This window comes from Vulpes vulpes, chromosome 3 (assembly GCF_048418805.1).
Source record: "Vulpes vulpes isolate BD-2025 chromosome 3, VulVul3, whole genome shotgun sequence".
Taxonomy (NCBI): Eukaryota; Metazoa; Chordata; class Mammalia; order Carnivora; family Canidae; genus Vulpes; species Vulpes vulpes.
In genome coordinates this window covers 1,824,551-1,851,653 of record NC_132782.1, presented here as the reverse complement: position 1 = coordinate 1,851,653, position 27,103 = coordinate 1,824,551, and the positions used below count along the sequence as shown (strand labels likewise).

The window sequence follows — 27,103 nt, the reverse complement described above, 5'->3', positions numbered from 1 at the left end:
ACACAAATCAGTTTGTGCTATTTTCGACTTAGTACAGTTTCACTCTGTTTACTTTGCTATCAGTTTTTTTCCCTCCATAATTATAATTCCATCAAATTCAATTGCATATGCAGCTGCTACTACACTGATTTTCTTACTAGGAACCAATTAGTACATGAAATAGATATAAAAAACAGCTTTTCCTTTGGTTATGACTTTTCAAATGCAAATATTTATCACCAAGTACTTATACTTCTTAGATTGAATAATTAATCAAATAAGTGTAAATTGGTATTAATTTAGCATCTCATAATTAAAGCTTAACTGAACTGTGTGATAATGTGGTTGTTCCTCTTTAACAAAAATTCTAATCCTCATATTTTCGAAGGGTCTTTTATTCACCGCCATAAATTTCATGATAAATTTATATAAATATGATCCCCACAATGAATACTTATGTGTTCTAACTTTTTTCTTCTTGAACTTTTATACTATCTAGATTTACCATAGACCTGATTTTTCTTTATTTTTTCCCTGTATTCTTTTATGAGTTTATGTGAGCCACCTCAAATACTTGGATAAGTAAGTCATTAAATAAATAAACTAAAATAAAGAAATGGCTTATACTCACATGTGAGCATTAGAATTTCAGTTCATATAATAGCAGAATATATGACATTAAAAGTATATTTCCTTTGATGATCATAAAATGGTGCTTTCTAGTTGAGAAACTTTCTAGTTAACTTTCTAGTTAATTGTTAAAAATAACAATTTTTATATAAAAAATACTATGGTGACATGATTTGCTCGTTACTATCAATATTAAAAATTATTTGGCCGAAATGACTAAATAACTGAGAGAAGATTGCGTTTCCTAGATTATGTTGACAAGATCTGTGTTTAACATGTTTCTTTAAGATGAACAAGCAACCAGACTTAGCACAGAAAAAGAAAAATGGCCCAGTTCAGTATATTTTATGCCAGCTAGGCAACAAAACCTAACATTTGTTTCATAAAAAATGAATAATATTTTAGACAATTCAAATGTCTATAAATGACATTATTTGAGTTGCCATATTCAAAAGTGGCAACACTCTTGAAGCTTATCATCTGTTTCCACCTTTCCCTACTATTCCTCAAAAATTCTTCTTAATTTTTGTTTTTCCAAAATTAAATGCCTTAGTGTTGTCAGAAAGCATTCTGATGATACATAAGCAGCCAAACCATTTCCTTCTAAAAGGCAGTATTGATCTTTCTAGCTGGTGTTTGGACAAAAAATAACAAGGTCTTTGGGGTTTTTAAACACATAAATATTTGCTTTCAAAAGAATCCTCTTCAGAACTTGCAAAAAAGAGGCTGGAAAACATTTACAAGATAGATCATTACAAGAATTTCTCTTTGTGTTACAGGCTGTATCAATTGCAATGATCTAATAAATAGTCTTGAAATTCATATAAAGAAATTCCATTGGACCCGAGGAGGAGAAAGGGGCACTGTAGCTTCAGAGGATTTAATTCACTAGTTTTGCTGTTCTGTTTCATTTTTGAGTGGGCAAATTTAATTGAAATGGCTTATTTATGTATCTGTATTCTTCCTTTTTCATCATATTAAAATGTAATAGTCCTGGCTCCAGAATTTTTCCCTAGGAAGCTTTTTTTTTTTTTTTTTTTTTTTTTTTAATTTTTATTTACTTATGATAGTCACAGAGAGAGAGAGAGAGAGAGAGAGAGGCAGAGACACAGGCAGAGGGAGAAAGAGGCTCCATGCACCGGGAGCCCGACGTGGGATTCGATCCCGGGTCTCCAGGATCGCGCCCTGGGCCAAAGGCAGGCGCCAAACCGCTGCGCCACCCAGGGAACCCCCTAGGAAGCTTTTATAGGCAGTTTCTGATTGGAAAGGAGTTTGAAGATTCATTTGCATATATTTTACATTAGATAAGAAAAAATATTAATTTCCCACATTAGATTTGGCATAGATTTGGTTGGTGGAAAACGACATACTATTGGAAGCTAAAATCTTCTTACCCTACCATCGCTAAGCCACCCCTTGGTATTGCCACTGCAACATGGGTTTTGTCTTGGTTTTAGATAATTACTTTCATTACTGTTATAAAAACACAAAAATACTGTGGGCTTATCATAATATGTTGGTGAGGATGTTTTTTTTTTTCCCTCTGTAGCTATATTTTCATACTTTAAGTGATATACTATGACAGTTAATATCCAAAATTTATAAAGAACTTATAAACTCAACATCCAAAAATTAAGGCAGAAGACACAAACAGACATTTCTCCAAAGAAGACGTATATAGATGGCCAACAGACTCAAGAAAAGGTGCTCATCGTCACTTATCATCAGGGAAATGCAAATCAAAACTACAATGATGTATGAAGTCACAGCTGTCAGAATGAAATCAAAACACAAGAAACAAGTGTTGGTGAGGACTGGAGAAAAAGGAACCCTCTTGCGTGGTTGATGGGAATGCAAACTGGCACAGCCACTGTGGAAAACAGTATAAAGTTTCCTTAAAAAGTTAAAAATAGAGCTACCATATGATTCAGTAATCATACTACTGTGTATTCACCCGAAGAATATAAAAATACTGGGACGCCTGGGTGGCTCAGCGGTTGAGCACCTGCCCCTGGCTCAGGTGTGATCGGCGGTCTCAGGATTGAGTCCCATGTCGGGCTCCCTGCCTGGAGACGGCTTCTCCCTCTGCCTGTGTCTCTGCCTCTCTCTGTATGTCTCTCATGAATAAATAAATAAAATCTAAAAAACAAACAAACAAACAAACCTAATTCACGGGGTACAAGCACCCCTATGTTTATGGCAGCATTATTTACAATAGCCCAATCATGGAAGCAGCCCAATTGTCCATCAATAGATGAACAGATAAAGAAGATGCGCTGTATGTATGTGTGTATGTGTTGATAGATAGATAGATGATAGATAGATAGAAAAATAGAGATCTATCTCTCTCTATACAGATATATATCAATATATATTTACTGATATATAGAAATATTATTCAACCACAAAAAAAAAAGAGTATAATCTTGACATTTGTAATGACTTGGATGGAGCTAAAGAGTATAATGCCATGTGAAATAACTGAGGGAAAGACAAATACCATATGATTTCACTCATCTGTGGAACTTAAGAAACAAATGAGCAAAGAAAAAAGAGACAAAACAAGAAATAGACTCTTAATTACAGAGGATACAATGATCTTACCAGCGGGGAGGTTAATGGGGGATGGGTGGAGCGAGTGATGGGAGCTAAGGAGTGCACTTGTTGGGATGAGCAGCGAGTGGTGTATGGAAGTGCTGAATCACTGTATTGTACACCTGAAACTAATATAATACTGTATGTTAACTATATTGGAATTAAAATAAAACTAAAAAATAAATAAAAACGACTATTAGTTGAGCCCTCAAAACCAAGCAAGATATTATGTGAGAGACAGCAGTAATCATCCAGCATTCATGTGTTTCTCCACATTTTTCAGCCCCTGCAATTAAGCAAAGGCATTGACTGCTCCTAACCAATAGGAGAAAGGGACAAATGTGACTTGTCTTTTTTTTTAAGATTTTCAAGTTATCTCTACATCTAATGTGGGACTTGAACCTACAATCCTGAGATCAAAGTTGCATGCTCTACTGACTGAACCAGCCAGGTGCACCCAAAGTTCTTTATATCCCTTTATATATTTTTTCCCAAGTTTTTATTTAAATTCTAGTTAGTTAACATATAGTGTACTATTTATTTCAGAAGTAGAATTTAGTGATTCATTACTTACATAGAACACCCAGTGCTCATCACAGCAAGTGCCCTCTTTACTACCTATCATCCAGGTAGCCCATCCCCTACCCACTTTCCCTCCTTCGACCTTCAGTTTGTTCTCTATAGTTAACTTTCTTACAGTTTGCCTTCCTCTCGTTTTCTTCCCTCCTTCCCCTGTGTTCATCTATTTTGTTTCTTATATTTTACATACGAGTAAAATCATATGGTATTTGTCTTTCTCTGATTTATTTCACTTAGCATAATACCCTCTAGCTCTATCCATGTCATTGCAAATGGCGAGATTTCATTCTTTTTTATGGCTAAGTAATATTCCATTGTGTATGCATACCTCTTCTTCTTTATCTATTCATTGGTTGATGGACATGTGGCCTCTTTCCATAATTTGGCTATTGTTGATAATGCTGCTATAAACATCGGAGTGCATGTGTCCCTTTGAAACAGTATCTTTGTATCTTTTGGGTCAATAGCGAGGTATGACACCCTCTGGCTCTTTTTTCTTTTATTACAGGGACTGTGGAAGCCTTGTGCCCCAGCAGGTATGGCTTCAAGGTGGTGAGGCCTTTGTTAGCCTGTATCATTGAGAGATCATGAAATAGAGTCTGAAGTATTCAGTTCTGTGGCTTGAAGTACAATCTCACTTGTTTCCCAAACTCTTATCTGCAACTCAAACCTCTGAAAGTAGCTCATTCAATTGTTTACCCAACAATTTAACTGGGATCTTAAATAGGCATCTCAAATTTGACATGTCTAAAATGGTCCTCTTGATTTTCCAACTTCATTCATCTCCAAAGTTCTTCATTTCAGAAACTACCACAAATATCCACCCGTTTTCTCAGGGCAACAACATAAGAGTAATTATCTTTAACTCACACTCACATATTCAGCTCATTAACAATTCCCATTTGTTCTACATTCACAATATATCCTCAGTTCCTCAAACATCCCTTTGCCATCCTAGTTGCATAATCTTTCATCTCTTGCCTAAAATAGCATTGTAATAGGCTTCTAAAGAGTCCCTCTGACATCTTACAATTATTTATCTATCCTTTATTGACTCTTGCCTGCTCCCTGGACAATATATCTGAAATACAAATGAAGTCATGTCACTACCCTGCTCCAAAGCTTCTGATGTATTTTTTTTTTTTGAAGATTTTATTCATTTATTCATGAGAGACATAGGCAGAGGGAGAAGCGGTTTCCCTTCAGGGATCCTGATGTGGGACTTGATCCCGGGACTCCAGGATCATGCTCTGAGCCGAAGGCAGATGCTCAACCACTGAGCCACCCAGGCGTCCCTTCTGATGAATTTTTCATTGTGCTTGGAATAATTGAAAATATCCTAACCATTGCCTAAGACCCTTCATGAAATGATTCTTGATTATCTCTATGACCTAATCATTTGTATTCACTACATTGTGGTCACACTGGCTTTTTTGTTTTTTTCTTTATGATTTATTTATTTTAGAAAGAGAGATTTATTTATTTGAGAGAGATTTATTTATGTGAGAGAGAGAGTGCATGCATGCATGGGGAGAGGGGCAGAGGGAAAGAATCTCCAGCAGACTCCCTAAAGTAGAGCTCGATCCCAAGACCTATGAGATCATGACATGAGCCAAAATCAAGACTTAACTGACTGAGCCACCAAGCAGCCCCTATTGCTTTGCTTTTTTTCAAACATCCAAGTTCATTCTCAATTCATGGCTTTGTGCTGGTCCCCCCCCCCCCTTCTAAAATGGTATTAACCAGGAACTTCTATGAGTTGTCTTTTACTATATTCAAGCATCTGTTAAGACTTTACTTTCTCAGATTCGCCCTGCCCTTCCTATGTAAATTGATTCCTTGTTCCCATCATTCTGGGTCATTCATTGATCTTTCCCTCTATTTTACTTAATCTTTCTCCAGGATACTTAAAACTGCTTGACATTATATTATAGACTAACTCTCTTATTGCCTACTCAACAAAAACTTTGAATAAATTACTCAATCACTTGAAGCCCAGGGTATCCTATCTGATGTCTTATATGATGTTGGGAATAGTATATAATATCCAAAAAGGCATAGTACAGTGCCTGACATATAATAATTGCTGAGTACATATTTTACATTGTAATGGGTACCTCTTCCTTCTGCATGCCCAACATCCCTCTGCCTTCTGATAAGAGCATTCAAGTTCTTTAAGCAATCATCTCTCTCCCACTTTTGATTTTTGTGGTTTGGTGACCACACTGTCCTACCCACCTTTCCAGCTCCAACTGGGAACATAGGGTAAAGGATATAGCCAGGGAATTTGTTTAAATGCAGATTCTGATTCACTTAGTCTGGAGGGAGGCCTGAGAATCTGCCTATCTAACAAGCCCCCAGAGGATGTTGCTGTTGTTCTGGCCAAATTCCAAGTAACATCCAAGACAATCAAAGTGTATCATTTTTCCATCTTACACACACCCATCATAATGATTGGCTCAGGAATGGGCCTATGAACCAGCCAGCTTAATAAAAATATATAATCTGAGAACCTGCTAGGACTATTAGGAAGCTGAAGCTGTATTTCCTCTGGAATTGCTAGCTGTTAAGATGATTTAAGCCTGGAGCTTCTGAGGCGACCATATAGAGAATGCCTAAGACAATGACACCAATCAGGTGTCAGATGGAAAGAGAAAGTGGAAAAAAAAACCCAAAAATACAGAGTCCAAGACAAGATTAAGTCAGTAGATATTTAGTGTGTTCCAACTATACACAAGGCACATTTTCTAGGCACTTGGAATACATCAGTAAATAAAACAAATTAAAAATATCAGGAGTTTACATCCTGAAAGAGGGAGACATATACAGTAATACTATAGAAGTGGTACATGCTATAACAAAAATAGACTCAGGGGAAGGCGGAAATATTGCAATAGAATGAATCTTAGTGTGTGTGTGTGTGTGTTTTTTTTTCCAAAGGCATCTTATAAAAATTGCAAGTTTTTAAGATAAGTCTTTCAATAGAACTTGCATAAACCCTGAGAAAGCTCTGACAACTAGATAAAGCTTCATTATAAGTTAAAAGGAGTATTTTAATTAACTCCCAGTTTGTAGGTATGATTAATAAGTAAATGATAACACACACAGGTTTGTTATACTTTATTTAATAATCTGTCCTTTATTCATCATTTTTAAATGTATTTCAAGGTAGCATTAACTTATATATGTAGAAGAATCATGTTTTAGATTTTTAAATAGATAATAGATTGAAGATCATCATAATATCAGTTAAGCTCTTTCTTAGCAGATGGCTAATGGGTCTATAGTTCTGGTTTCCTGCAATCAAGGAACCTGATGAGAGAAGAGCCTGATTATGGACCAAAAAGCTTAAGAGTTTTCTGTATAAGGGTACACAATGCAGCATAGCTTGATGCAGAGAAAAGGGGGAAATGACTTCCCTTAATCAGGGATGCCTAAATAGATCGATGCTATCTCTAATCGTCAAAATACATATATTGAAATAATTAGGTCTGTATGAGAACATGGAAAAATGTTAATAAAAATATAAAGAATTTTTATTATATCGATGTTATAATAAAATAAAATATATGAATCCGCCCCCCCAAAAAACCCCAGAAAAATAATAGTACATTTGCTTTGCTACTAAAAAAACAAAACAAAACAAAACAAAACAAAACAAAACAAAACAAAACAAAAAAACTAAAAACTTTTAAAAGGTCTCCTATTTGGGGGCACCTGGGTGGCTCAGTTGGTTAAGCATCTGACTCTTGATTTCGGCTCAGGTCCTGATATCATGGGTCCTTGGACTGGGCCCCACCTCAGGACCCTGCTCAGCAGGGAGTCGGCTTGAAGATTCTCTCCCTCTGACCCTCCTGTGTGTGCATGCATGCTCTCTCTCTCCCTCTAAAATGAATAAATACATATTTTTAAAAAGTCTCTTATTTTCTCATTAAGTACAATTAAAACTATGCAGCTAACCAACGTTTTTTACATACGGTGATATCATAATATATTTGCATATCATAGTAGACCATTATATATAGTTTCAGCTCAGAATTTTTAAATATACTTTCAAAATTCCCTGTTAAGAAAAAAATCACCTTCTTTATTTTGTTATTTACTTTGAAAATTTATCATCATAAGCTTTATGGCTAAGGATCTACATTTTCTTTCTCAAGAGAAGTAATAATAAAAAATCATTTTAAAGCCTCCTAGAGATTCCTATATTCCAGAATATCTAAATACTATATTGTGTCAGAGGTTTAGCAGGTTACTTAGAATATTTTTCTAATTTAAAACTATTCTTTTAAATCACCATTTTTATTTTTTTCCATTCTTGATATACATGCAATTACCCATGCTCATAACCACTCATTGGGAAGTTACTGGACAGAATTACATTAACAGGCTGATGGCACATGCCAGCTAATACTATACAGTGATTATCTGTTGGATTTACCATTTCCTATTATTAATGCAATTAAAATAAGATGATGAACTGTACAAAGATCATAGCTTCTACGGAGAGGTTTATTACAAAGAAGCTGTAAATATAAGACAACTTGTCAATGTATTTAAGTCTGTCTGAGCCCATAGTCAGTCAGGATGGGCAGATCTTGAGGCTGAAGTTTCTAGGTAATTGTCTCAAACTTCAGATCAGTTTGGCAGTAAAAGTCTAATATTCAACTGCTTGCTCCCTGACCAATGAGGAAATGGGAAATAAGAAAAATGAATCTGCAATGGCCTTTAAAAATAAAGGTCAATTTAGTATCAGTTAAGACAAATGGACCATAAAGTCTATAACTGCTAGGAAAAAAATTCCAAGTAAAGATGTTAAGGCAGTGTTGACTGACCACCTCTCAGAAGCTAGAACAGCCAGAGACTTAGTAATCTGCTCCATAACTCACGTATTCTATGGAAAATCCCAAGGAGATATTGAGCCAATAAAAACACTACTGATCTACTTGTAGGCATTTTTTTATCCGTGTAGTAAGGAAAAATTTGCATACAATTTATATAATGGTCTTTTAAAAACTTACAGTTATTTGAGAAATATGGATTCATTGCAGATAATCCTAAAACAGTGAGAAGTATGAAAAGCAAAATAAAAATCATCTGTTATATGACTACACTTACATTATGGTAATGATTTTTTTTAAAGATTTTATTTATTTATTCATGAGAGACACACAGAGAGAGGCCGAGACACAGGCAGAGGGAGAAGCAGGCTCCCTGTGGGGAGCCCGATGTGGGACTCGACCCCAGATCTCCAGGATCAGGCCCTGGGCCGAAGGTTTGCTGAACTGCTGAGCCACCCGGGGCTGCCCTGGTAATGATTTTTCTAGACTTCTATTTATGGATAACTGTAAGATATTTTCCATGCAAAGAATGATTTACACTGTAGTATGTACTTGCAATTTATTTTTTCCCTAAAACAGTATGTCATGAACACTTTTCAGGTTATCTAAACTCTTCCATAACTTTATTTTTAATGCCTCTGTGGTGTTCTATTTTACAAATTGGTAATGACTTATATAATGTGTCCTATCCTACACATTCAAGTTGTTTCTAATTTTGGAGTCTAAAAATCAATGAACATCTTTGTACATTTTTTTTTCATTATGCCTTTGATCATCTTATTAGAATAAGTTTCAGGGGCACCTCTGGTGACTCAGTGGTTGAGCATCTGCCTTCCACCCAGGGCATGATCCTGGGGTCCTGGGATTGAGTCCCGCATCGGGCTCCCTGCATGGAGCCTGCTTCTCCCTCTGCCTGTGTCTCTCCCTCTCTCTCTTAGTCTGTGTCTCATGAATAAAGAAATAAATCTTTAAAAAATAAAATAAAAAATAAAATAAAATAAAAATATATGTATTACCTAGCCCACTTTCCAGAAAGCTGTTCAAATTCACATACCATTTTATGGTGTAAGAAGCTAATCTCCCTTCCAGAACACTGATTATTTTAATTTATCCTTTAATTTACTACTTTTTATTATGTGGAGATAAATGACATCACATTATTATTTAAAACTGATTACTAGTGCCTTCCAGGGATGATGGCAGTATATGAATATGCCAAGATAACAGCCACGTTACTATGAATAACCCCAAAACAATCTGAAGACTGGAAGAACAGACTCTCCACAGCTAAATGTCGAGAAGAGGCCACATCCCAGAGGGTAGGAAGGGCAGAGAGGAAGTCGGGAGCTAAGTGAACCCACTGTTTCTTCAGTTCTTGACACATATTGTATTGTTATACCATCCTTGAAACAGTGATGTATTTCATAGTCAATGACATCTTACATTTGCTCCTGGAGAGACAACAGTGTTATAGTTCATACTTCTTGAGCATGTGCACACTTTTTTTCCTCTTTGTGGAATAACTAGCCAATTGCAATTTCAGTAGTTATTCATTAATTAATGAGCATTAGGCTCAGTGGGTATTTAAATACATTCTGATTATTGTCTGAAAAACTTTTCTTTGATACTTCAGGTAAAATCAAGAAAGTACCAAAATGAAAATTTGATGAATGGTTGAGGGAACTTGAAAGAAAATCCAAGGGATGAAAAGGTTTTCACACAGCCTATGTCACTGATCGTCTTGATGGTGTTGAGAAGAGTGGATGGAAAGCACATGCATGCCAGCAAATCTGCACTAAAAAGTGGTTTAAAAAAGTCAACCTCCAAATGTGAAGAAGATGCTTGATCAATTCATTTTGCTTATTTAAAAAAATTCTATATATGTATAAGAATGAGATGTGATCAAAAAACTGTCTGAATTAGTTTGTCTAAAAGACTTCCTTTAATAGGGACATAATAATTTTTTTTTTTACATTTTTCTTGAAGATTTACTTATTTATTTGAGAGTGAGAGAGAACATAAGCAAGGGGAGTAGCAGAGGAAGAAGCAGACTCCCCCCTTGAGCAGGGAGCCTGATGTAGGACTCAATCCCAGGACCCTGAGATCCTGACTTAAGCTGAAGGCAGACACTTAACCTACTGAACCACCCAGGTGCTTTAGGACATTCTAAGTGGAAAAGAGGTTTTACGTTATAGTTTAATTGGAAACTTTTTCTTAGTGGTATATAATCAAATGGTGATCTTTAAATTGATGGTAGCATAAATTAGGTAAAATACAGTACTTTCACATTTATCATCTGGTCATATTTTGATAAAAACAATGAATTAAGCATCAGATATCTTTACTGCAGGACTTCTCATAACTTTTACTACGATAAAGGGTATTTTATTTTAAGTATTTTTATTTTTACTTATTTTTTAAAAGATTCTGTTTATTTATTTTAGAGACAGAGAGAAATTGAGCACATGTGAGTGGGGGGAAGGGCAGAAGGAGAGAGAATCTCAAGCCAACTTCCTGCCTGACATGGGGGGCTCAATCCAAGGATCCATGAGATCATGATCTCAGCCATGATGAAGAGCCAGATGCTTAACTGACTGAGTCACCCCCGCATCTCAAGAGTATTTTTATATCCTAAATGGGTGATATTCTCCAAATTTATTTTTCTTCTTCCAAAATTTTAAGACAACAGTGCTCCACTGAAAACATTTTGAGAAACACAGTTTTATCGTGTTTTCTATATCTAAGCAAATACCTTAGTCATTCATAAGACATAAATTGATCCCATTAGGGAAAAATCTTTGTGGGGAAATTCTAGATGCTGTTCAAATTTTTTTCATTAGTCAATTTCCATCTTAAAATATTAATTAAACCAAGAAAATGAAATACAAACACATATTTGTTGATGTGTTTATGTTTAGCCCCCAGAACATTATCTGGCACCAATGGACATTCCTTAGATACTAAGGAATCTTAGTTGTTGCCTGACTCTCAGGTACATACTCTCTTTTTCATCCTAGGCTTTCTGTTTCTTTTTCTCTTTTTCTCACATGTGTGTTTATAAGAAATTACTATATAATTTGCTTGCATGACTTAGAATCACTTCTTCATACTTTTTTTTTTTTTTTTTACTGCTTCTCCCTCTACCTGGGTCTCTGCCTCTCTCTCCCTCTCTGTCTGTCTCTTATAAATAAATAAAATAATAAAGGATAAATTTTAGAAACAATGTGTTCTGATAAATTATGTGCTGATTTTAAGACTTTAAAAAAATATAGGGATGTCTGGGTGGCTTTATACTTAAAGTCACCCAGTATAACGTACTTTATACTTATTAAAGTGTTTGAGATGTGTATATATGTGTGAGGGAAGAATAAGTTTATGCAAAAATTTGTTTCTAAATTGCTCCTTGGTCTCATTAACAATTATTAGTACTTATTAAAGTACATTTTCCTAGTCTAAATATTTAGTCAGCATTCTTGTCTGCAAAGCCAATAAGAAGATTTAATTGTTCTTAAATTATGAGTTATGAAGGGAAAAAAACCTACCACGACCCAGAAATCTTATTATCCCATCTTATTAACTCAGACAATGTCTGAGATAATATTATAGCACATGTTAACACACAAAAAAAATATCAGATACACCTAGTCAATTCTTGATTATCAGAATGTAATGTAGGGTATGAAGTTTTTCTAAAAAAAAAAAAAATGACTTCCATAGCATTTAAGTATTTCTATTTACGCAGCAAAGGCAAAGAATTCTTATTCTTCATCTAACACACAACAGAAGTACGCAGGCTCAGGAAATAAGCAGCCTACTCTTCTATTAAGGGATGATGTGCCTCTCAAAGTCCACATTCACAATAAAACAGCCAACGTAATAGGCAGCATTTAGGGAGCACTTACTACATGTCACGCACTTATTTAAGTGTTTTACCTGTTAAGTCAGTGAATAAGCACATTCTCAGGAAGGTGCTATTATCATGCCCATTGAATAGAGAAAAGAACTGAGGCCATGGGAGGTACACATGTTGCCCCATATGACCCACCTAGTATGTGGCAAAACCGAATTCACGCCCAGGCAGGGTGAACCAGCCTGTAAGTGCCCTGGTGTGTTCTTAATCTCCTTTAGTCCTATCTGCATATGAAGTGGGACGTCAACAACTTAACCCTGGTCCAGATGCCCTTTCAGTGAGAAGCACAGCGTACATCACGTTCAGGATCCTCAGGGCTGCACTACTGTAGGTATCATTCAAAGTTTCCGCCCAAGCATTTTTCTAAACCCAAATTACTAATAAAATGAAGCTGGAGTGCCACACATCTCTGCACTTGCCGCTTGCCCGGTCCACGTTGGTGCACTGTGGTGCTTTGCACACATGCGCCACAGAGAAGTAGGCATCCACTACACCCAGGGTCACTGGGTGTGGGGGATATGCCAGTGAGTACAGCATGAACTCAGATAAGAACAAATCGTTCTGGGAGAACACACTGATTTCCGTTTTGAGAAAAAACCTGCAAAAATATACTCCATCTCCACTGTCAGTGGATTTCCCTCTTCTGTCCTGAACATACTAGAGATGAGTGGGCTGGGAAGGGCTGAAGGGGAGCCGTTAGCCCCCGGGGGCTGTGTTGCTGCTGCAACAACCCATGACAACCCTCTCAATACAACGCCAAGCGTGTTGACTGTGCACAGAGGGAGCAGCCACGACCCAGGCCTAGCGAGTCGGTGGGAGAACCTCCCAGCACTTCCCGAGTAAGTGGGGCCAAGCAGGAACGAGGGAAACAGGCCACGGGGGGCAGCTGTGCTGCTGTGAGGCTAGAACATCCTCCGACACAATGGTCTGTGCCCCATCACACGCCATCCCAACACGCCTCTCCCCTTTTGAGAGCTTCGTGTTTTCCTTAGGACGTCACTGGCCTAAGTCTGTGCCCGCGGTGCAGCGAGGCCTCCCTCGGGTGCGCCCGGGGCTCTGGCAGCGGGAGGGAGGGCAGGAGGCCAACGTGCTGAAGGACGCGCATCCTCGCGGGCAGGTTTTTTGTTTGTTTTCTGGTGAGGCCTTGGTTTGCCCAGAGGACAGCAGAGCGTTCTGAATCCTGTCTGTGGTGTTCGATACAAACGCCGAAGGCCGCCAGGAGTGTCCTTTAAAATAGAAATCCGCTTGCAGGTGTAGTAGTGAGGCTTCTCACCTTCTTTCTCCCGTCCTCTGATTTTACTTGTTGCAAACGGGTTAAAAAAAAAAACAAACCCCTCAAAATTAGTGATTGAAAATATGGAGGAGTCGGTACTGGAAACTCTGGGGGAAAAATTCAATGCAGTGGAAATTTACTGATTAGCAATGTCTTTGAGCGACATTAAAGGAGTGGAGAAGGCAGCCGATCCGGTGGTGGTTAGGGAGGGGTAGGTCAGGGAAGGCTTCTCGGAGGAAGCGGTCACTGAGCGGAAAGAGCAATCGAACGTGGGTAAGATAAGATGGAGAGTGAACGGGGGACGTCATACGAAATGCCACCTGGTTTTGTTTTTTAGGGACATATGGATAGAATGGCTCTTACCAAAGATTACTCACTTCTCTTTTCTGTATTATTTTCTGTGGCAAACAGACTCCCAGGTGGCCTGATTACACCCACTTCCATCTTCAGACCGGGGCGGGCCCTGCCCTTCAGTGTGCAGAGCGGAGACCTGCCTCTCGCCTGCTTCTCACGGAGGATGTCACAGCTGTTCCTCCGGTGCCAGCTGCCCGACGCCGGCGGCCACGGCCGGGGCGACCCCTCCCGGCGGGGCCTGAGCGGGGCGCAGCCGGGAGGCCCCGGAACCGGGCGGCAGGGACGCGGGGAGTCTCGGCCACCAACTTCCTACTAATTCACCGCCGTCCGCCGGGGCCGAGAAAACTAGGGCGGCTCCGCCGTGAGGCCCGCGTTGGCGCAAGTCAGCCGCGGCCCGGAGCAAGAGCTCGGGCTCCTGGCTCAGCCACGGGAAACCAGCTCGGCGGCCCCGGAGGCCCCGCAGCAGGATGAGAGCAGAGCTGGAGGGTGCCCCCGGGTGCCCCCCGCGCCCCCCGCGCCCCCCGGCCCTCGGCCAGCCCGGAGCCCCGCCCTGGGTCGGCCCCGCCCCGCCCCGCCCCGCCCTGGGTCGGCCCCGCCCCGCCCCGCCCCGCCCTGGGTCGGCCCCGCCCCGCCCCGCCCCGCCCCGCCCTGGGTCGGCCCCGCCCCGCCCCGCCACTCCCTGGGTCGGCCCCGCCCCGCCCCGCCCCGCCCCGCCCTGGGTCGGCCCCGCCCCGCCCCGCCCCGCCCCGCCCTGGGTCGGCCCCGCCCCGCCACTCCCTGGGTCGGCCCCGCCCCGCCGCGCCCTGGGTCGGCCCCGCCCCGCCGCGCCCTGGGTCGGCCCCGCCCCGCCACTCCCTGGGTCGGCCCCGCCCCGCCCCGCCCTGGGTCGGCCCCGCCCCGCCCCGCCCTGGGTCGGCCCCGCCCCGCCGCGCCCCGCCGCGCCCCACCCCGCCCCGGGTCGCGCTCCCGGTGCGCCCTCCTGCAGGGCACCGTCGCCGCTCGGGTCCTCGGCTCCGCGAGCTCGGGCGCGACAGTGTCACGATGTAGTGTAGGGCCCTCTTGGGTCACCTCAGATTGTATTGAAAATGTCTCCTTTTTGGTACAGATAGCTTAAAGTCTAGAATTACAAAAATCTCCAAGAGGGGCACCCGGGTGCCTCGGACTTGGTGGGGCTCAGGTCGTGACCCGGGTGGTGAGGTGGGGCCGTGCGTGCGCCTTCTCTCCACCCCCCGCCACTCTTCCTCTCTGAAACAGATTTTCAAACATTGCAAAAAAAAAAAAAAAAAACCCACAAAACAAAATTCTGAGGATAATACTACAAAATTACTTATATGATTACTTATTCCTTATATGCATTGTAAAAGGCTTTTAGAGGCAAACGCTTAGAATCTCATTGAAGAATACGTCAAGGGCAGCCCCGGGGGGCACAGCGGGTCAGCGCCGCCTTCAGCCCAGGGCCTGGTCCTGGGGTCCCGGGATCGAGTCCCGCGTCGGGCTCCCTGCATGGGGCCTGCTTCTCCCTCTGCCTGGGTCTCTGCCTCTCTGTGTGTGTGTGTGTGTGTGTGTCTCTCTCTCATGAATAAATAAATAAAATCTTAAAAAAAATACATCAAGATATTCTAACCCCCCCCCCCTTTTAATCTTTATGGTCTAATAAGTGTTAGACTGAAAACTGCACAGAAATGGAGACCTACGTGACCAAGTGCAGCATTTCACATGTGAATGATCCACCTGAGTGTGGATTCCAGATTCTTCGGGATGAATGAGCCATATGAACTCGGATAAACTCCTTAAGTTGTGGAAGGTGCAAAAGAAATAGTCATTGTAGTGACTTCATAGGCTGCTGAGGAAATGAGGAAGGCAGTACACTCAAAGTACCATGGCGTGGAGTGAGAGCTCAAAAATCTTAACTACTATAATGTCAAAAAAGCTATAAATGCCTTTTGTTCAGTTATATAGACTTTTTGCAGTAAAGTATTTCATAATCTAATGACAAATTATCATCTTATTATTCCAGTTTTTGTATTTTTAGATACAAATGAGAAAAATTTCACGTTTGACTACATTCCTGCTGCTGGATTAGGACAATTTTAAGGCAATTTTCAGTGATTTTAGTCATACATTAAGATATTTGCAACTGCAGGTAGTAGTAATTAAGGCAGTGATTTACCAATATTTTCACAGGGCTCAATGATCTTAATCACTTTAATAGTTTTTAATGTAGTCTTTAATCTTACTTTTTTTTTGCTTCCTGCCCAGTGTTCACTGTTTACTGAAGTAAGGAGTACTCTGCAAAGTTACAGATTTTATCACAAATTTTTAAGAACATTAATAGTGTATGGTTACCGTGTGGTATGATTAAAAATTTCTGCCTGACAACAAACCAATGCTGCTTCAGTATTTTATAGAACATAAACACTTGGACCTAATGCATATTTGGCGATTATTAACACATTAGCATAATTTTATATTTTAAATAATTTCTAGATAATTAACTTTTATAACTTTTTAAACAATTTTAGATATACAACATGGGAATCAAAAAGTCTTGTAAGAAATTGACTATGTGGGAAAATATTAGACCATGTTAATAGACCAAATATGAATTACTTTAAAATTATCTACACTAAAGTAGTATTTAAATTTTGTCTCATAGCCTTATAACCAAGGTCTTTACTCTTAAATATGGTCAATCATAACACTAACAAAACGTTAAGGACATTTTAACAAACCTTGTTAATAAAAATTCAATTTAAGGCTTTCTTAAAAAAGGAGAGGAAGATCCATGGCATTTTACATGGTGAGTTTATTTCATTAGAACATATTATTAGTCCTTAGCCAGTCTGACATATGTGTTATTATACATAAATATAAAATTTCCAACTGTCCTATCAAGATGGGCTAAAGACATAAAATTTAGATGGCTTTTGAAAAAAAAAGTTGCTGATGTGGTTTTGTTTTCCACTTTAAAAGGAGCTAGGTATCATTTATTAAGCAGACCTTAAGTATTTCCAGTCACCTATTATATGTTCTCTGAAATACTATTTTTATGATTTTATGATATTTTTTATAGTATAAGAAATTCTCATGAGACATGCTCTTAAATATTTTTTTAAGTTATAATTTATCAAATTTTAATTGGATAGTGGTTTCTTTTAAGTTTTTACTTATTTGAGAGAGTGTGCACATGTGGGGGGCGGCAGGGCAGAGGGAGAAGGAGAAGCAGACTCCCCACTGAGCAGGGAGCCCAGTGCTGGCTCCATCCCAGGAGCCTGGGATCATGACCTGAGATGAAGGCAGATGATTAACCCATTGAGCCACCTGGGCAGCCCCAGACAGTATTTACTCAATTACGCAAGCAAAGGCAGAAACATCAATGACAAAATTATGCAGGTCAATGGTTAATCCAAAGGAAAAAAATTTTTTGACTTTATAAGATAGAACTTTTTAATACATACTTTTATAATACAAGAAATTGTTGCAGCCAACCTGCCCTCTCCATTGTTTCACCTTGACAAAATAAAATTCAATTTTTATGCATGTGTAAACTATTTTAGATAAGGCACATACAGCAGAGATGGAATAATGGTTTTGACCTAAGTTTCCTAGAATTCAGGCTTTTCCTATGAGAAGGAGGTTCAGAAAGAAGTCATTCTTCCTAATATAAAATATTAATTATACACTTCCTCATTATATCAAGAGAAAACGCACCAAATCGTACATCTCAGATCATTCATAAGGGAGTCAACCAGGAGGTTTTAGTAACACTTGTGACAAATGAATAATTCTTAATATGAACATCAAATAAGTGTAGCAGAACCACCTCATGCTATGATCCTTGAGAACTTCTTAAATGGGATTTTAATTTAAATGCAGTGTATTGGTTTGGGATTCCCTTACAGAGAATTGGTATTCCCTGTGACAGTTCCTTGGATGGGAAACTGGAGGTCAAATAGGGAGTGGGTCTGAAATTTGAGTAGTCTACTTAGCTTAAGGGTGCTCCCAGATGCTGGGGTTATATGAATGCAGTGACAAGGAGGTAGGCCAGGAAAGCCCAGCTAAAAACAGATTATGTCCTCAAAGACCCCTGAGCCTTTCCACCAATAGGGCCACAGTGCCAAGTATGGTCAAATCACTAAATTCTTTCCATGTGGCCTTTCCTAACTACCCTATCTAAAATGGCACAGCTACTCGGGCCCAGTCCCTTTTCATGATCTACTAATCTGCTTAGCTACTATCACAATCAAGCATACTATTTAATTATTTCTTATTTATTGTCTTCCTACTATAAGATAAGCTCCACAAAGATAAGGATTATTGTCTATTTCATATACTTCTAGATCCCCAGGACCTAGAAGAATGACTGGCACATAGTAAATGATCAATAAATGTTTGTTAAATAAATAATTAAATTATTCCTTTTAAGTCAGATCAACTCATTCTATGTAACTTTTCATTTTTGTTTCCTTTGTAAAGTTTCCCTTAAATAATTTAAGGTTAATGAATAGACTAAAGCCACAGAGTGATTCTGTTATTTCTTTCTAAATTTAGAATGTTTGGGCTTGATTTTGTCAGGGGAGAAAGTGCAAAGAAAAAGCTAATTTCTGCTTGTCTATCTCAAATGCCAAGAAATTTCTGATGCAAAAATAAAAAGTTCTCGGTGTCAATGAGCATGGGTTATAGATATATGATAAAGATTGGTCATAAAAGAGACAATGAACAGAACGTAGACGATTCAAAAAGAGGAAACCACAGGACTAAAAGAGGTCCTTACTAAAGAGAATTACTATCACATCATGTTTATAATTCAATATTTGTTGACTATACTTACCAGGCTAATGTATTAAAATAATAAACTAGAGTATCTATTATTCTCAGCAAATCATTTCATAATCCTCAAAAATCTTACTTTAGGAAGTTTTTCAGATACAATCATAAGGTCATATCTCAACTGGGTAGATTCTAACATTTCTAGGATACTCCAGATTCTGATGCTAAGAGTATTCAAAATGAGGTCGATGGCAACCCTAATGAATTCTATTTTAGCAAGACTTATTCTTTTATAGACGTGAAATTATGTATTCACTAACTCAAAAAGGAAGGAATTTAAAGTCCTAGGGAACGCACCTGGGAGCCTTTAGATATTTGTTGTAGTTTAGGAGACAAATCAACATTTTTATGCTTGATGTCTTCAACCAAGGCTTATGGGACTGGAACACTCACAGATAATAGTGTCCTAAATATCTGTAAGTTCTAAGTAAAAAGGCTTTTTGTTTTGATTTTTAAATCTTGTCTTATCTGCCAGATATTCACCGAAGTTATAACTTCTAATTCATTTTCATTCGGTGTGCAGACAGTATGATTTTGACATGAATCAGGATTACAAATTCAAGATAGTTCAGTAAGAGATGGACACCTGAAAATTACGCTGCATGTACGTCTGCATTCTGTTGACTGAATTTGTTTCTAAATGAAGGCCTTAAATTCTAATGTTCAAAAATCTAAACTACTGAGAGGGAATAGATCTTGACCTCTTTGTACTGACTCCGTGAAAGATTACAGAAAAGGAATATTACATGACATTTTTGTGCCCTAGATCGTGAATCCGAGAAACCCTGAGAAGCCGACACCGATGCAAACACACGAGGGTTGATTTACAAGCTCCAGCTTGGGCCCAAGTGTACCCCACACAACAGAGCAGGGACTGGGACCCCGAGGGGGGTTTCAGCTGAGTTTTAAGGGCTGGTCTAGGGGACCTCCAGGAGGGGGGGAGCAATTCCTCAAGTTCTGTTTACATTTTGATATGGGGCCTTCAAGGGCATTGAGCTCTGTTCTTATTCTAATAGGGGCTTCCTGCCCTTGGCCTGGGCTCAGTTCTTATTCTAATGTGGGGCTTTCTAGGGCGTTAAGCTGTAAGCTGTTTTCTTCCTGTAACCGAAGTAAGGTGCCGTTCAGCTCTTATTCACAGGGCCCTGGGATGGCTGGACGTGTGCTAACACGGAACTTAAAGTGGAATGGCTTTAATTTTCTCGGCCTCCACAACATCTCAAATTGTATATATTGCCTCTAGTGTAGTTCAAAGTATCCCCACGAAAGGACCCCTGCAACTATCTGTGTGATGCAACATATCAGCAAGAAGATGTGTCATTAAGTAACATGGGCTGAACTCAAACTAGGGCCACTGTAATGCAGATAGGATTGGTTCGTGAAAAGACAATATTTAGAAAAAAAAAATGAGGTCTGTGTTGTATAAGTAAAATAGAACATCCCATTACTTTCAATTGGCTTGATATTCCAAGTTAAAGTTATTGTCATTACAGACTTTATTAACAGAACTTTTTGGCTGAGTATATTACCATTTCATATCATTTTTTTTAAGGGAAAAGGCAAGTTACGTATTTCTTTTGACTTCCTTGTGTAACATAAAGCGGGATTTATGTTTTGTAAAATCTGGATGTGTTCGTTAACGACTAGAGTCTTAAAATGAAATGCAATTTAAAAGAATTATGAAATCTCCAAGTGGACACACCGGGTTTTGCACTGCCGAAGGCAAGAGAAAATCTAACGTGGGCTCACCTGGTCTCTGTTACTCAAAGAATCCAGTAGATGGAAGCCTTTCCCTTTTAAGACTCAAACTGCTTCAAAGGCTTGTGGCTGTGTTTGCTGTTCCTGTGAGAGGAGCCGGGAAGAGCTGGGCAGGGTGGGGGTGGGAAGCGCTTGCCCTCCTCCTCCTGGGGGCGCATCACAAAGACCACACCTGACCGGCTCTGTCCTGGTTTGACAATCGCAGGATCAAAGTCAAGTTGTTTGGACCCCCGGGAGGTGAAAGGGAAACGGAAGAACAAATAAATGGATTGACTTCTGGAGCCGGGCCCTTGGTGGCTGCAGTTCGGTTCATCTTCCTGCATCAGTGTCCACAGGCTTGTTGACCGCTCTGCGTGGGGAGTCCCTGAGGCCGAGGCCGGGATCCAGCGCAGGGAGGCCCGGGCTAAGGGCTCACTTCAGTTACAGGGAGACAGACCCGGCCTCGGAGCCCCAGGTCGCGGCGACACAGAGCTGAAGAAGTGCCCCCTCTGGGCCCCTCGGCCACCTGGAACCCAGCCGGGAGCCCCTCGGGTCCAAGGCCCTGCCGTGGGGCGTCCTGGGCCCAAGGTCCGCCGGGCTGGCCTCGCTGTGGCCCCGGGTCCGTGGGGCTGCGACCTGGGGCACAGCACCCTGGACTGAGGAGTGACACTTGCATCCTAAATGACTGATCAGATTTAACTGTTCAGCTGCATTAAAGCACTCAGTCTCCTGGACTGGTTGGTTCGCTCTCTGTCTCTCAGCAAGATTTTCAAACCTCAAGACACTTAAGGTGTCAGCGTTGGGAGGCTTCCAGGCTCAGGGTAAGCGACTTACTTTTGTCAGTTCAAACCTCGATGTGGAAGTCACACTCTGGCAGGAAACCCACACTGTCCCTTAATTCTAAAAGGGTCCACTGAATGCTGTTTTCCCGAGTGTCTGCAAGTCAAACTAACTCAAGGATGATGCCCAAGGGCAACCTCTGCTCCGGGAGCCGAGCCCTGAAACCACACTCACCTACTTTCCACGAATTGCATCACGATCAGTTAACAGTTCCCGCTCCCTTTGTGACTCAATTTTGAAGTTTATAGTTAAGCTTTAATTTAGAGCCTTATCTCTGGTAATGGCTCTTAACTGCTTTAACTGCTCATCAGTTTTCCTTGTACTAAGCAAGAGTCATCAGCTCACATTTCATTGAAAACTCATTTAACCATCTCCCATATGCTTTTAAGGACAAAAAAGCAATACACTTAATTAAGATTTGAAAAACAACAGCTACAACGACTTCTCTAGGTTAACAGTATGTAAGCTATTCTTTTTCAACAGGCGGAGATCTGGATAAAATATTTGAATGATGTTTACTGAATACTGGAAATTCATCATGTATCCAAATGGCTTACAGCGATGCAATTAAACAATTTTCTAATTTGCAAAATGGAGGGTTTCATCTCCCAGTCAAGCCCCTATTTCTGTACTGCACAAGAACAAGACAGAAGGAAGCCGGAAAAGGGAGGAGACCAGAAGTAAAGGAAATACCCCGTTATGAGTGGTGAACTGTTCCAGCTGACAAGTGGGAAGGGGGACCTCACAGAAGGCTCAGGGGGGTTATCGCATATTTGAACACAACGTTACCCTCACAACTTATGAGAACGAAAATAGCACTCAGATGTATGAAATCTGCCTAAATAAGCAAAACAAGGCATGATACACATAAAACCCGCAGAGCTATGAGTATCTGTGTTATTACTCATATTCTATTTAAAAATCTTTAGAAGTCCTTAAAGCAGTGCTCCTGCTACACGTGTAGTATACGGTTACAAAGTCAAGGTAAGATTTGTACCCAAGATGGACAACCATTTGTTTTAATCATTCTGAGATCAAAACGGAGTTTGTGTCTTTGACTTAGCTAGTTTGTAAGACAAAGTAATCTTTTTAAATTAATTATTTAAAATGTACATATGAGATGTTCATTTATTTTAAGAGTAGGTATGGCTTCTATCCAAGATTCTGGAGAAAAAGAAAGTCCAGTGATGGGGTTCTTCGGTCTGTCCATATTGTCTTTGTGATCTTCAACAGAGAATATATATTTTTTGCACGTCGCTTTTCTTCTTAGTCAACTAGGGAGTTGGACTAGATGATCTGTAAATTACCTTCAAGGTCTGGAATTATTAGAGACATGGGCGGACAGAATCAAAGAAGAAAGGGACAGAAAAAATCCCATTGCCATTCAGATTCAAGTCTCAATTTATTTTTATTAAAAAATTTTTTTAAAAAAGATTCTATCTATCATCTATCTATCTATCCAGTGATGGAGCCGGAGGAGGGGAAGAGAGAGAGAGAGAGAGAGGAAAAGAGAGACTCCCAAGCAGAAGTGGTGAGGAGTGCAGAGCCTGACAGTGGCCTAGATCCTACAACCTGATCACGACCTGAGCCAAAATCATGGGTTGGTTGCTTAACCGACTGAGTGACCCAAGCACCCCTCAAGTCACACTTTAAATTTTGAGAACATACATATAATAGAACTTTGATTTTCTCCTGTCCTTCCTGTATTTACTGGGATGTCTAAAACAGCTAAGTTCAATGTTTTTTTTTCTTTTTAATTAATGTGTTTCCTCATATATTATGCCAGATGTCTCAGTCTCAGCATCTGGTAATAAATTACAAGTGCCGAAGCTTTATTACAAAATAAGGAATTCTTTATACACATTATTAATTTTTCAAACTGTTCTTGTGACTCTAATTGACTTTGGCATTAAAATACTTAGTAAATTGTTTTGAATATTTAAAACCAAAATTTAATTTAGCTTATCTTAATTCCTAGAAACAATATCCTTTAAAAAATAATTGTTCTTTAATATACGTTATATATATATGTATATATATATATGATGAAATGGAAGGCTAAGTCTATCTTCTAACTTATTTTAATGTTTTAAAAAGTAAATGGAGTTTATAACATTTTGATTATTTGAATTCACCTGTAAAAGGCATGATTTTTTAAAAAAAATAGAGAAATATATGTTTACTATGAACAACTAAAAATATACAGAAAAGGAAGAAAAATAGTCACATGTAACTCACACTATCCAGAAATAAGCAAAAGTTATTTTTTTTACCACGTTTCAATATTTATATTTACTTTTCATCTAGCTGAAAACATACTGCATTTTACATTTTGGAGTTATTAAATATTTTATTGTACTTTCTAAGCAATTTCATGATGAAAAACACTTTATAAATATTTTAATGCATACATGATAATCTGTTTGATGTACCATCATTTACTCAGGCTCCTATTGTTGACAGATCTTATTCCTGTAAAATATTACAAGTAACAGTGTGATAAATACACTTGTCCATAAATATTTGCATGAATTTTGTAATAATGTGTAAACCTCTTTGTTAATAGGGCTCCAGAGACTAAAAATCTGTTTACTATTGCCTCTAGTTGCTAAGGAAAATTTGCAACCACACAAATAAATCAGCAAAGCAGAAGAAATAGTGAATTTTTCCAAACCCTAAGATATTTAGGCCCCCTGGATTATTAGTCTGAGTAAGTTCTATTCTTCTGTCTAGATGAACTTCAAGTTAGTGTGACTATAAAATCTCACTCAATTTGATGTTTTTTTATGTTTTGAATTTGGAATGTATGTGCAAGTTTACCATTTTGTGTAAACCCAAGTAACTTTCTTGTAATCCAAAAAAAGGGGCTTATTTGCTTTTTATAAAGCCATTAAATTTTAGAATCTTCTCAAAAATGTCTGAACTGAATTACCAAAAAGTAGTCTTGTATATACTCCAGTCTTGATGAAAGCATCTCTTCCTTTCTACTATGTTATAATAATGTATTGAATATGATTTTGAACAATAGAGTTCCATTTTGTTACTGTATTTGTCTGTCAGGTGTAAGCACTTAAACCTACTCTTTTAAATCTAGAAAAGCTCTGTGTGTGTGTGTGTTTTTTTTTAAGATTTTATTTATCTATTCATGAGAGAGAGAGAGAGAGAGAGAGAGAGGCAGAGACACAGGCAGAGGGAGAAGCAGGCTCCATGCAGGGAGCCCCACCTGGGACTCGATCCCAGTTCTCCAGGATCATGCCCTGGACTGAAGGTGGCGCTAAACTGCTGAGCTACCTGGGCTGCCCTTGAAAAGCTGTTTTGAATAAATTGTTCATTCTACCTAAATATGGGATATGTGAGTATTTCTAGACATGTTTTGCCAAGCTTTTGATCACAATGACCCCCAAAGATTCATGTTTCTATGGGAAATAAACATTTAATGAAAGCACTAACATGTATGAGGACTATCTTTTCTAATCATTATGAAAATAGAAGATATGAAAAATTATGGGCAGGTTTATAAAATTGTTTTTGAAAATGAGTTTGTTTGGGGATGCCTGTGTGGCTCAGTTGGTTGAGCGTCCAACTCTTGATTTCTGCTCAGGTCATGATCTCAGGGTTGTGAGATAGAGCCCTGCCTCAAGCTCCATGGTGAGCATGAAGCCTACTTGAGATTCTCTCTCCCTCTTCTTTTGCCTCTCCCCCCGCCACTTGTATTCGCATGCTCTCTCTGTCTCTAAAAAAAGATAAAAAGGAAAGAAAAGAAAATGAAATTGTCTTTTAAACCTAAGGACATGTTTCATATCTTCTCTCCACTCAGGATCACTCTACAGCTGCAAGTCAGGCAAAATGAATTCCTGCACGGTAGAAAATAAAAATGTCTACTCTTGCTAACAGAAGATAAAATACCTGAAATTATACAGTTTTGGGTCCCTTTGGCCTCCTCAAGGACTTACTCTTCTTACTATTGCCTATCTTAGCCTTAATCATTAACTTCTCCCTTTCTGCTAGATCATTTTCATACATACCTTCTAAGTATTTTTGATAAAAAAAATACAGTCAAAAGTACAACAACAAGAGACACTTTTCATGCCATGCTGTCACCTTCTTTCATACACACAAAATAACTTCTGGAAGGAAACATTTGACAAAAGCATTTCTCAATGCTGGCAGCATATTAGAATTCCTGAGGAACTCTTAAAATACTCCAAGCTCTAAAAATACTGCTAAGTAAGCTCTTTCCTCTATACCTTTCCTCCCTCCCAGAAGCTCTGGTTTAACTGATTTGAGATTAGGTTTAGGATTAGACACCGATAACTTCCAAAGTTCCATAGGTAATTCTAAGATAAATCCAGGGTTGAAAGACATTAGTTTCTATTCTTTTTTTCAATTCCCATCAATGCTACTCCATTGAAACTCTACTACCTGAGGTCACCAATCACTTCCATGTTATCAGATACAATAGTCATATTTTGTCCTCATCTTACCTTCTCTTCAGCATCCCAAGTGACAATTCCCTTCCTGACAGTTTACTTTTTCTCAGCTTCCACAACACCACAGTCTTCTGTTTTTTGTTTTTGTTTCTTTTTTTTTTTTTCCCGTCTAAACATGACTCTGGATTATCTTTGGTGCCTCCTCTTTTGCTAGGCTTTGGAATATCATTACATCATGAGGTTCAATTCTGAGACTCTTTGTTTTAATCTAAACTTTCTCTTTAGGGAGTCTCATTTAGTCCAATGGGTTTAAATACTATCTACATAGCTGACTCTCAAATTGTTAACATTAATCCTGACAACTCAATATTTGTAAATCCAACTGCCCATTTGACATCTATACTTGAATATCTAGGAGGGCACCTCAACAACTACAAAATAAAACTCTGGATTCAAGTCTACTCAATCTGAAGCTGCTCTTTTCTAATTTTCTCCATTTATTTTATTATATTTGATTTTTAAAAAAGATTTGATTTATTTATTTGAGAGAGAGAGAGCATGAGTGAGAGGAAGAGCAGAGGGGGAGGGAGAGGGACAAGCAGACTCTGTGCTGAGTGTGGAGCCCTCCTGAAGGCTCCATCCCAGGATCCTGAGATCATGACCTGACCCAGACCAAGAGTTGGATGCTCAACCAACTGAACCACCCTGGCACCCCTCAATTTTCTCCATTTAAGCAAATGGTATCTCCAACCACTCAGTAGCTAATAGTTAAAATTGAGATTTTTTTTTAACTTCTATTTCTCTTATAATTCTCCTCCATCCATCTGTTAGTAGGGACCACTCTACTATGATATATACTAGTTTCGATTGCTATGCCATCCTGCTTATCACAGTCCCCTTTAAAACTACCACGAGTTCCCCTTTGGGCTGTGAAAATAGCCTTCAAACCAGTTTTTTTTTTTTTTTTTTTGCTTATACTCTTTCTTCTTTATATTCTATACCCCAAATAGCCACCAGAGTAATTTTTTTGAAAATTTAAGTCACATTTTAATATGCTTTAAAAACCTTCCAATGAGTTCCTACAACCTAAAATAAAATCAAACTCCTT

The 27,103-nt window shown here is 39.1% G+C and overlaps 1 protein-coding gene across 9 annotated transcripts in view; it reads right to left on the bottom strand.

The window, feature by feature from the left end:
* The window catches only part of GALNT13 (polypeptide N-acetylgalactosaminyltransferase 13), a 520,926-nt gene that overhangs the window by 54,328 nt on the left and 439,495 nt on the right, over positions 1 to 27,103 (bottom strand). The window lies entirely within an intron of this gene.